General features: G+C 40.3%; 1 long non-coding RNA gene across 1 annotated transcript; it reads left to right on the forward strand.

Annotated features, from left to right (window-relative positions):
- Nucleotides 1-258: 258 nt before the first annotated feature.
- On the forward strand, nt 259-7,820 carry LOC132387432 (uncharacterized). Its single transcript, XR_009509894.1, has 3 exons — nt 259-308; nt 1,912-1,958; nt 6,083-7,820. It is a non-coding gene; the product is annotated as an uncharacterized LOC132387432 (long non-coding RNA).
- The last annotated feature ends 385 nt before the right edge of the window (nt 7,821-8,205 follow it).

Consider the following 8,205-nt stretch of genomic DNA (forward strand, 5'->3'; position numbering starts at 1 on the left):
TTGTAAAGGGACATACTTCTACTCCAAGGCTGTACCGTCTGGTCCCAAACTCCACCACCACAAAATACATCCTCTCTACTTCAACTCTATCTAGGTCTTTCAATATCCATAAGCTTTCAATGTCCTTCTTTTCTCTTTACCAGAGCTATCAAAAGTGAGATACCTTCCTCCAGATAATGGCCTTCCAAAAAACACTTGTCGTCCTGGTGTTTCTCCTGCTGCTTGTTAACACTGAGTTTTCCAAAGCCCAAATGTCCGGTCGTCATGAAACCAGATTAAACAGTAATGCAGAGGGAATTTCTTCACAGGTAGGATTGTCTTACCTCCACTTCTTTAACAGTGTTCATTGTTGAATTTTCTTTACAGATATACAACCAAACGAAACAACATTCCTCTACAACGTGCTCCAACCACAGAACATTGATCGCACAAAGCACATAAAACTAAATATTGTCAAAAATAAGTGAATAAAATATAATTCACAATGCATGCAGTGTGCAGCACATTAAAAAAAACAACTAACAGTAAAGAGCTCACTGTCTTGTGATGAGAGGTCGGGAGTGGCAGGGCATTCATTGGTTTTGTAACCTAATGAAAGAAGCTATTACCCAGTCTAGCAGTCATAGTTCTCAAGCCAGTGCCTCCTTCCCGATGATTATAGGTCAAAGAGATTGGGAGATATGTGCCAGGGATCCTCAATGATGCTTTGGGATTTGACTAAATCAAATGTGTCAGATCATTAATATTCCAAACAACATTTTATTTAAAGTCAAACATCTATTTTTTGATATAATGAACATACTGAAATGCAATAAAAAAACATTAATTTTTCCAAGTCAAATTGAGTTTATTCTTATTATCATAAGTTCAGTGAGGTACGGATTCAGTACCAAGGAAAATTTGCATGCAGCAACATCACAAAGATGAAGGGACAGACAGCACACAGAATATAGATTATGCATTAGCTCTTCCTTAAGTCATGCCATATGCAATAAAGTCGATTTGCCATCATGAGTATATATTTTCAGAAGTTAATTGGCTGGAATAGTAATGAATGGGAGATTGGTTTGACTAGACAAAATAGATGAATGTCACTTGAGGCAGGCATCCCCAACAGGGCTGAAAACATTGTCAATTACAATTTCCCACGAGACGTTACTCACGGACAGTTATAGAAAATCGGGTTGGTCTTGCAATGGAAATGTTCCCATGATAGTTCAGGGTTTATTCATCGAGAAGATACTTTGATTGATGCACCAGTTGGGTGGGAGGTGGACGGGGTAATATTTTGGTAATATTTTCTGAGGAGCTGACTGGTCAAACTAAACAGTGAGAACTGGTGCCGAATACTTTCCTGTGTTCAATGGTGGGTGAGGTTCACCAATGACGGACTGGGCCATATTTAGTACTTATTACAGGCTTTTCCGTACAATGGCATTGATGCTTCCATATCAGGCCAAGATGAAACCAGTCAATAAACTCTCTAACAGACATCTGTAGAAATGTGTTAATGTTTCAGATAATAATTCAAATTTTGTCAAGCTTCCAAGAAAGCATAGCATTTTTGGTGACATTCCAAATCTCCTCAAATTCCTATTGAAATATAGCCGCCGTCTCACCTTCTTTACAGCTGTATCAATATGTTGGGTCCAGGTTAGCTCCTCGGACATACTGGCCCCCAGGAACTTTAAATGGCTCCCTCACTGCATTTCTGATCCCTCCATGAGGATTGGTGTGTGTCATTCACACAACTATAATGTGTCATCTGTCCTCATACCCGAACTCTATATTCTCAAACCCGACCTCCGGAAAACACGGTGAGGAATTCTTCCATGGGCAAGAAAGTCAATGGTCTGAGATAACTGAGCTGCAAGTTGAATTCACAATTCTTTGTTTCTTGTCAATTCACAGGAAAATATGAGCGAAAGTCTGAGAAGCAGATTCCGAACATACAACAGGTGACTTTGTGGTTTGTTAGAAGTAAAGGTCTGTTAAGATCTATTAAGAACCGTGCATTCCAGTGATCCACCACTCTCTGAATAAAAAAAAAACCCTACGCCTCACATGCCCTTTGAACACACGCCTTCTCACTTTAAATGCCTGCCCTTTGATATTTGACATTTCAACCCCGGGAATCAGATACTCCCTGTCTACTCTATCTATGCCTCATTTAAACTTATAAACCTTCATCGCAATTCCCCTCAGGCTATGGTGCTCCAGAGGAAACAACTCACCGTCCTTTCCAATTGTATCCAGTCTCAATTGTAAGCTAAGCTTTCGCTGAGGAAATACAGCTCCAGAAATATGATTTTTATTTCTGCATGTGTGTGTGTGGCAAATATCCATCGACATTTCCTGGTACATGCTTCAGAGCATCGACTGATGATAAGAGGGTGTTCACCATGACACTGGAGTAAACTCTAGATGTCTCATTCTCCTGTGTAGTAAAGGACTTCAATTTGCTGCATCCTACTACAAGTTCTGAGTTATCATAATTCAAAAATGAGCAATGCTAAAAGTTCACGTGCAACGGTTGTATTTATATTTTCTGCCCATTACACTACTGGTGTTTTTGGCAGCAATAAAGGTCTTCCTTCTCTGGCTGTGTTCAGTGCTTCCTTCATCATGTCAGTGTTACGCCTGTGACAATAGACAATAGGTGCAGTAGACCATTCGGCCCTACAAGCCTGCACCGCCATTTTGAAATCATGGCTGATCAATTACTATCAATACCCTGTTCCTGCTTTGTCCCCATATCTCTTGATTCCCTTATTCATGATACCTATCTAGCTCCTTCTTGAAAGCATCCAGAGAATTGGTCTCCACTATCTTCCAAGGCAGTGCATTCCAGACCCCCACAACTCTCTGGGAGAAGAAGCTTTTCCTTAACTCTGTCCTAAATGACCTACCCCTTATTCTCAAACCATGCCCTCTGGTACTGGTCTCTCCCATCATCTGGAACATATTTCCTGCCTCTATCTAGTCCAATCTCTTAATAATCTTACATGCTTCAATCAGTTCCCCTCTCAATCTCCTTAATTCCAGCGTTTACAAGCCCAGTCTCTCTAACCTCTCTGCGTAAGACAGTCCAGACACCCCAGGAATTAACCTCGTGAATCTACGCTGCACTTTCTCTACAGCCAGGATGTCCTTCCTTAACCCTGAAGACCAAAACTGTACACAATACTCCAGGTGAGGTCTCACCAGGGCTCTGTACAAATGCAAGAGGATTTCCTTGCTCTTGTACTCAATTCCCTTTGCAATAAAGGCCAACATTCCATTAGCCTTCTTCACTGCCTGCTGCACTTGCTCATTCACTTTCAGTGACTGATGAACAAGGACTCCGAGATCTCTTTGTATTTCTCCCTTACCCAACTCTAAACCGTTCAGATAATAATCTACCTTCCTGTTCTTACTCCCAAAGTGGATAACCTCACACTTATTCACATTAAACGCCATCTGCCTAGTATCTGCCCACTCACCCAGCCTATCTAAGTCACCCTGAATTCTCCTAACATCCTCATCACATGTCGTACTGCCATCCAGCTTAGTATCATCAGCAAATTTGCTGATGTTATTTTTTATGTCTTCATCCAAATCATTAACGTAAGTGGTGAACAGCTGTGGTCCCAATACCGTGCCCTGTGGCACCCCACTAGTCACCCCCTGCCATTCCGAGAAACACCCATTCACACCTACACTTTGCTTTCTATCTGCCAACCAGTGTTCTATCCATGTCAATGTCTTCCCCCTGATGCCATGAGCTTTGATTTTACCCACCAATCTTCTACGTGGGACCTTATCAAATGCCTTCTGAAAATCAAGGTACACTACATCCACTGCATCTCCCCCGTCTAACTTCCTGGTTACATCCTCGAAAAACTCCAACAGATTAGTCAAGCATGATTTACCCTTGGTAAATCCATGCTGGCTTGGCCCAATCCTATCACTGCTATCTAGATATGCCACAATTTTATCCTTAATAATGGACTCCAGCATCTTTCCCACCACCGATGTCAGGCCGACAGGTCGATAGTTCTCTGTTTTCTCCCTCTTCCTTTTTGAGAAATGCAAGATCGCTATTAAGGCAGGGTAGGAGACCCAGGAAATGAGTGAGATAAGTTTGGAATGTCCTGGCCCCCAGCGATACAACGCCACGGAAAAGGTCATTGTTTCTTGGAGGCGGAATTGTGTATTGAGTACTCTGCTTCATGGAAGCCCTCAGGCAATGTGGGCAGGTTAGGGGATGGCATCATTCCACCCTGAGTGACATCTGAGACCCTATGAGTGGGGATAAAAGAGGGTCTGGGGAACAGCTCCTTGAGACGCACCAGAAGAAAGGCTAGAACTCCTGTAACAGCGTAATAGTGAAAGCCGGCGGAAAATCCCACGTAGAAATATAGAAATATAAAACCATAAATAATTAAATAATAATAAATTATGCCAAGTGGAAGTAATCAGTGATTCAAAGTCATTTTATTCGTGACAACATTAATTCGTTATCAGCTAAGCACTGTTTCTGAGTTTAGTCTATTCATTTACTATATTAATAATTCACATGTCAAGACAAGACAAGGTAAAGGAGCAGAAGTAGGCCATTCGGCCCCTTGAGTCCGCTCCGCCACTTCACCATGAGCTTAAGTATTCTCCCATCTCCAATTTCCGACTTTTTCCCCATATTCCTTGATACCCTGACTAATTAGATTCTCATCAATCTCCTCCTTAAACACCCTCAATTATTGGGCCTCCACACTGCATGTGGCAAAGAATTCCATAATTTCACGACCATGATGCCTCAAACAGAATTACAGGACAATGAGTTCCAATCAATTTGTAATCAATGCCCACATTACACAATAATCCGTTTTGCTTTGGTATCATACTACAAACTTTCTCAATGTTTCTGTTGACATGTCACTCATTAAGTGAATACCAAATCGTCAGTCCTGTTGAAGTGCTTTGAAGTGCTTTGTAATTTAATTAAAATTGTCATTTGATAACGTATATTGATAACTTTCAACAAAAGTAATCAGTCTATAATATTAGCTAAGCAGAGTCTGCTGTGTCACATATCGGGGAATATTTCTGTTCTCTTGATAAAACTAGATCTATGTAAAGGCAACAAAGGAACACATTATGAACTTTAATTAATATTGTATAATACAATAGTTGTATCTAGTCTCAATTGTAAGCCAAGCTGACACTGAGGAAATACAGCTCCAGAAATAATATTTTTATTTCTGCAAGGAGTATGGGTGTGTGGCAAATATCAAGCAGCATTTCCTGGTGCATGATTCAGAGCACACGACTGATGATAAGAGGATGTTCACCACGACATTGGAGTAAACTCCAGATGTCTCTTTCTTCTGTGCAGTAAAGGAATTAAATTTTCTGCATCCTACTACAAGTTCTGAGTTATCATAATTCGAAAACGAACAATGCTGAAAGTCAAATGCAACTGTTCTATTTATATTTTCTGCCCATTACACTACCGGTGTTTTTGGCAGCAATAAAGGTCTTCCTCTCTGGTTGTGTCCAGGGCTTCCTTCATCATGTCAGTACTTCCACTTAGCTTTCTCTACTGTCTAGTATGCATTTCATGTGGAGACTCAGGAAAACAGTTACACTCAGATGTAGAATTATTCTTTATTGCGTTTCCAGACCAGTTTTGATTTACCAGTCTGAATTTTTATTGCTAAACTGAAACCCTGAACGGGCAGGACCCATGGACATCTCTTCGCCTGGCCTCTACTTATTTACCTGTTCGGTATGGCTGATACTACCAAGAGCTAAAGCAGAAGGCCCTGACTCCAGACAACATAGAACTCAGGGTCATTGAGGCACATGGTCCTTCAAACCTGATGACATGTCTGTGGTCTTCTTGCAGCCCTTTATTTATTGCCATCCCTTATTTCAAGCATTGGCACAATTTAACATTCATCATAATCCACTTCCTCTTGTTCCAAACCTTTATGTGTCAGGTTTTTTTTTATCCTATTCAATATTAATCATTTGTTGTATTCCAGGTTTTAAGGTACTATGCTTTCAGTAACAAATGAATATTTCTGAACTTGTGTTGTAGATGGCGAGCTGGCCAAAAGGAACGAGCACTCCCAGCAATGATCCATCGGAAGGAATTCAGTCTGCCAGAAACTTCAGTCAGACAGACAGACTGAACGACATACTTTATTGATCCCGAAGGAAATTGGCTCTCGTTACATTCACACTAAGCAGGAATTGTGTAGAAATATAGCAATATTTAACTAGAAATAATTAAATAATTATAAATTATGCCAAGCAGAAATAATCAGTGATTCATAGTCACTTTATTTGTGACAACATTAATTCGTCATGAGCTAAGTACTGTCTCTGTTATAGTCTATTCGTTTACTCTATTAATAATTCATATTACATTTCAAGCAAGGTAAAGGTGCAGAAGGAGGCCATTCGACCCATTGAGTCTGCTCTGCCACTCCACCATGAGCTGAACTATTCTCCCATCTAGATCCAATTTCCGACTTTTTCCCCATATCCCTTGATACACTGACTAATTAGATACCTATCAATCTCCTCCTTAAGCACCTTCAATGATTGGGCCTCCACACTGTATGTGGCAACGAATTCCATAATTCCACCACCATCTGGCTAAAAATATGTACCTTTTGCGATAATTTGATGAGAATGCCAGTAGGATAGATAAAGGGGATGCAGTGTATTTTGTATATCTGGGCGTTAAGAAGTCCTTTGACACAAGTGCCACACAGAAGGCTGCGTATTTAATTAAGAGCCCATGATATTACAAGAATGTTACTAACATGGGTAGTACATTGGCTGATTGGTAGGAGGCAGCGAGTGGGAATAAATGGATCCTGTTCTGGTTGGCTGCCAGTGGCTAGTGGTGATCCGCAGGGTTCCTATGGGGCCACTTATTTTTATGCTGTATATAATGACTTAGATGAAGGAATAGATGGTTTTCCTGCCAGGTTTGCAGATATTAGGAATATTGGTGGAGGGACATGAAATGTTGAGGAAACAGATATGATAGAAACATAGAAACACGGAACTACTGCACAATACAGGCCCTCCAGCCTACAAAGCTGTGCCGAACATGTCCTTACCTTAGAAATTTTGCATTATGCCGATGACCTTTTGCTTTATATTCCTAATGTTGAGACTTTATTAGCTATCGTACATTCTTTTGTCTCCTGTTTTAGTCAGTATTCAGGATAAGAGTGAACTTTTTCTATTGAATCATTTAGTATCAATTAATACTAACCTTCCTTTTAAAATTGTAAGAAATAAACTTACTTATTTGGATGGAACAATTACTAAGAACCATAAATAGTTATTTAAAGAAAATTTGGGCCTGGGACCCCAAGATCCCTCTGATCCTCCTCACTGCCAAGAGTCTAGGCATTAACTCTACATTCTGCCATCATATTTGACCTACCAAAATGAACCAGGCCACACTTATCTGGGTTGAACTTCATCTACCATTTCTCAGCCCAGTTTTGCATCTTATTAATGCCTCATCTCATTAAATTACCTCGTCTCAGTCATTTATAAAAATCACGAAGAGTTGGAGTCCCAGAATAGATCCCTGAGGCACAACACTGGACTCTGGCCTCCATGCAGAATATGACCCGTCTCCAAGCACATTTTGCCTTCTTGGGCTAAGTCAGTTCAGGATCCACAAAGCAATGTCTCCTTGGATCCCATGTATCCTTACTTTCTCATGGGGTTGAGGAGGAGATAAAACAAAGGATCATCAGTGATTGAATGGCAGAGCTGATTCAATGGGCCCGATTATCTCATTCTGCTCTTATGTCATATGGCCTTAAATAAGTACGTCTAAAATTAATTATTTATAATAATTTTGTGTTTAATGGGGACAATCTCAAGAGCACAGATATTAGGTATGGTGAATAAATGTTGCCAATATCAGTAGTAACCACTTCCAGTCTTACAATAAATGCTAATGAAGAACACATTGTATGTATGTTTCATTGATTGTTAATTATTATTACAAGTGTTGCACTATTTCACATTTCTTTAACACACATTATACAGTGTTGAACTTCTATTGGCTGGAACTTTTGGTAGTGACACTATGTTTCTGACCTTGTGCTGTTGATCAGTTTTAACCCAGATGCTCACTGTAACTTGCGGAGAAGATATTCCTGATGTCACTTTCAGGGTCTATGG

Source organism: Hypanus sabinus, unplaced genomic scaffold (genome assembly GCF_030144855.1).
Source record: "Hypanus sabinus isolate sHypSab1 unplaced genomic scaffold, sHypSab1.hap1 scaffold_185, whole genome shotgun sequence".
In the NCBI taxonomy this organism is placed as follows: Eukaryota; Metazoa; Chordata; class Chondrichthyes; order Myliobatiformes; family Dasyatidae; genus Hypanus; species Hypanus sabinus.